Source organism: Tupaia chinensis, unplaced genomic scaffold (assembly GCF_000334495.1).
Source record: "Tupaia chinensis unplaced genomic scaffold, TupChi_1.0 Scaffold143064_1, whole genome shotgun sequence".
NCBI lineage: Eukaryota > Metazoa > Chordata > Mammalia > Scandentia > Tupaiidae > Tupaia > Tupaia belangeri.
In genome coordinates, this window is record NW_006202908.1 from 287507 (window position 1) to 291987 (window position 4481).

Consider the following 4481-nt stretch of genomic DNA (forward strand, 5'->3'; position numbering starts at 1 on the left):
TCTGGCAAGCACATGTGCCCTATAACAAAAACATCTCTCAAAAAATATTACATGCTGTAAAAATGTACAGTGATGGGAACCAGCAGTTAGTGTAATAGCTATGTCACTAGACTCCCAGGCAGTCGACTGCGGTTCGTGTCCCGGACCCAATGGCTTAAAACTCACGCCAGGTGCGTGTGTGTGCGTGCCCAAGATCCCGAGAGGAGAACGGAGGAGAAGGGATTGCGGCATGACCATCCCCCCTGGGGAGGTGATTTCTCGCTTTCTGTCTCTATGTCTCTCCCTGTCTGTCTGGCGAGTGCACACACCCTTATAGCAAAAACCTCTCCAAAAAAAAAAAAAAAGGATGTACAATGACTAAATGTAAATTCAAAAAATTATTTTAAAACAGAAAGAAAGAAAACAAATCATAAATGGCAATAAAGATCTTAATGCCTTAAAAATAATGACAAATACTTTTAAGTAGATTCAGAAAAATTATAGCCATTTTGAATTTTTCCAATTTCACAAAAATGTATGAGTCACATTGCTAGGACTTGGGAGAGGACCAGGCATTAAGGGGTCAGGAAGCTTGACCTTTGGCTTCACAGTAAACCCACATGTGGTACAATCTTTTCTTCTTTTTTTTTTCATTTCTCCTGTACTTCACATATTTGCAAACCTTTGAAATACATTCAGATGGCACGAAAACCAATTCTCAAGAAAGTGAAAGATTAATTGCAAAATATTCCCCCGTGTCCCCAAACATCGGTATGTTTTTAATTTACATGCAGAAGTATGCCTTCAGATTGTTTCAATGATACGATGCGATACAGGAAGCAGTCTTCAAATAATAAAGGCACTCGCCTTACAGTTTTAAGGAATTAAAGATGTGACACATTTTACATACAAATACACATGTGCCAATGACGAAATTCGGCTGCTCCTAAAGTAAGTACAGAAAGGCCACCAAGAGCTGCCAGGAGGGACCACGGCATTGTCTGTCCCTACAAGCCACATCGTTGCCTTTAGTCCAGTAGCAACTCTGGGTGTATCTGAGAGTGGGGATTCTAATGGCCATTGAAATCCTGTGGAGAACTGCCCATTTCCACCCAGTGGTGCCCTAGAAAAATGCCCATGGGTTTTCATTCCCACTTCTGCTGCTGTCTCTCCCACTCCTCGTGTACCCCCGACCCGATGACCCCGGGCTCACTGCCGGCACAGCAGTTCGTAGGTCTCATCTTTGATGTCACAGAAACAGCACATCAAATTGCCTGGTTGATGTTGGTCATAACCAGAGACCTTATAACCAGGCCATACCCCTGGCAGCTGGTTAGCAGGAGTGTTCACCCCAACCTTCATGAGTTTTCTCTTCTGGGTCTTCTGAACTTCAGGAGGGCATAGTCATACTCCAGTCCCAGGTTGCTGGCATTGCCCTTGACCCAGCTCTTGGGCACATGTGTCTGTTTCACTCTGATCCACTGAAATTGCATCTTCTCGGGCACGGTTGAGCTTGAGTTATTGCCTATGCCCCACAACACCGCCATCTTTAAACCTTGGCTTCGGGACCAGCAGTTAACGTAATGACTATGTCGCTGGACTCCCATGTAGTCGACCGCGGTTCGAGTCCTGGACCTGGTGGCTTAAAACTCACGCCAGGCGCTTGTGCATGCGTGCCCAAGATCCCGAGAGGAGAATGGAGGAGAAGGGATTGTGGTGTGGCCATCCCCCCTGGGGGGTGATTTCTCACTTTCTGTCTCTCTGTCGCGCTCTCTGTCTTCTGGCGAGTGCACATGCCCTATAACAAAAACCTCTCCAAAAATAAGTAAACAAATAAATAAATAAACCTTGGCTTCAGGAAGCCCCTAAAAAGTTTCTGGGTTTCTTTCACACAGGTTTTTTCATTGCGCATGCAGTGGGCAGCTGTGTGGACACGCATCTCTGCCACCAGGGTGCCAGTGCAGTCTGTATTTAACATCACAGATGTTGAGAAGGGGTACTTGAGCAGGAAGACCTCCCAAACAAGCTGAACCTGCTGCTGTCACCGTAACTCTGCTGCTTCCTCAAAGACTTCTCCAAAGACTCTGTGTCTCAGTGCTGGGTCCCACCTCTGCCATCGCTGAGGACAGACGTATAGGCTCACCTGCATCTATGTGTGGCTGCCATCAGCACAGAGCGTTTTGTAAGACAGGAACTGCCTGGCCTCTTCAAACATGAGCAGTGGAGTTCCTAAATGGCACTGGGGTCCATAGGAGGAGACACTGTCAATTTGGCTTTGCCCCCAGAGTCTGGTTTAGTTAAGTTAAGGGTAGACTGGTGCGAGACAACAGAGAGGCAGTAAGCGGGACAAGGAGGTCTCCAGAGGTATGGTAAGGGCTCACCCACTGGCAGCAGAGAGCAGCAGAAACAAGAGGAGGCAGAGGAGCCCTGGAAAGCCCACCATGCTGAGCACCATTAATTCTGGTGTGAAAATCTGAAGTTGCAAGCCTATAGCATGACCAGCCTAAGCAAAAAAGATGGTGGGCATCTGCGGAGAGCAGTACCATCTTTAGAAAATCAAGATAAGGGGAACCAGCAGTTAGCGTAATGGCTATGTCACTGGACTCCCACATAGTTGACCACGGTTCGCGTCCTGGACCCGGTGGCTTAAAACTCACGCCGGGCACGTGTGCGTGCGTGCCCAAGATCCCGAGAGGAGAATGGAGGAGAAGGGATTGTGGCGTGACCATCCCCCCTGGGGGGTGATTTCTCGCTTTCTGTCTCTATGTCTCTCTCTGTCTGTCTGGCGAGCACAAACGCCCTATAGCACAGAACCTCTCAAAAAAAAAAAAACTAGAAAATCAAGATAAGATGCCAACTAGCTTTCCAATTCAGGAAGGAGACGAGGAGAGAAAATGAAGAAATGCTATCAAACTAATTAAATCAAAGAAGTCAGCAAGGAAAAGTCATTGAAAATAGAAAACTTAACAATATAAACTATCCCAATAAACAAGTAATTACAATAAAAAATTTGTTCAAGTAAATAAGTTAGAAAAGGTTTGAAGAAATATAAATCCAAAGTAATAGAAAGAAAAAATAAAAATATTACAGATATTAATGAACTAGACAACAAAGAAGCTCAAGCAACCTGAGGCTGATCATCATTCTTTATAAGCAAATCCCTGAACTGGACGATTCTCACAAATAAGGTCTCTCACATTATGGGTTGCCAAAACATTAAGAGTTTGTTAAGTTTGAAATTTATGTAACGTTTTTCTTCCCTCTGTGTGCCAATTTTTAAATGCTCTTTTCATCAACTAACTATAATAATCAGTTGTGCTTGTTTTCATTGGATGATCATTTCAAACCTAACATCAGTCCAAAATCCTTGTATTTGGGCTAACTTTTATCTTTAGAATGGCCACCTGGAGAGAATCGGCTAATGTTTAGACTGGGCAATAAATCTGCAAGTCATAGGTGTGTAGGAGTGTGTTTTTATTGCCTACTCCCTAGGGCTCTATCTCGCATGTACCCAGAAGAGAAGTTCAGCACTCAATTAATTCTTATTTTTCATTTATTTATTTTTTTTTGGAGAGGTTTTTGCTACAGGGTTCGTGCACTCACCAGAAAGACAGAGAGAGAGACAGAGAGACAGAAAGTGAGAAATCACCCCCCCAGGGGGGATGGCCACGCCGCAATCCCTTCTCCTCCATTCTCCTCTCGGGATCTTGGGCACGCACGCACACACGCCCAGCATGAGTTTTAAGCCACCGGGTCTGGGACGCAAACCGCGGTCAACTACGTGGGAGTCCAGCGACATAGCCATTACGCTAACTGCTGGTCCCGTGCTCAATTAATTCTTGATTAGCAAAAGCAAGAGTCGAAGGCTGCCTGGTGCATGCTTCTTTTTCATTTCTTCTTTATTCTCTTTTATTCTCTCGTTATTACCTTCTGTCTTGTCTTTAATTGGATGAAGGTACGCACATGTCATGTGTGTGTCATATATACACCATACGCCCGCATGTGTGCATCATGTGTGCCTCATGTGTGCCTCATGTACATTATATGTGCCTCATATGTGCTGATCACATCATGCATCACATGTACACCATGACCTATAGGCCTTGTGTGTGCCATGCTTGCATCATGGACGTGACATTCTTGTGACATGTGTGTGTCACATGTGTGTTGTGCAGGCTATACATCATCACGTGTATGCCATATTTCATTCATGTGTGGCTCATGTGTGTGTCATGTTTGTTACACCTAAATGTCACGTGTGTCATGTGTGTCATATGTGCCTCATGAGTGCACCACGTGTGTGTCATTTGTGCCTCATGTGTGCCATCCGTGTTATTTGTGTAATATATATGTGAGAACTTCAGAGTGTCTAAAATTATGAAAGTAAAGTACAAGTCTATTCTGATACAAAATTTTTGGGAACACACCTAGCATTTTCACGGTGACATGTATACACATACGTGTGGATGCACATCTGTGCCTGTCTAGCTGTATATGTACGG

The 4481-nt window shown here is 44.7% G+C and overlaps 1 pseudogene; it reads right to left on the reverse strand.

Annotated features, from left to right (window-relative positions):
- Window positions 1-925: 925 nt before the first annotated feature.
- Window positions 926-2422, reverse strand: LOC102496809 (serine protease 23-like; annotated as a pseudogene).
- Between the last annotated feature and the right edge of the window lie 2059 nt (window positions 2423-4481).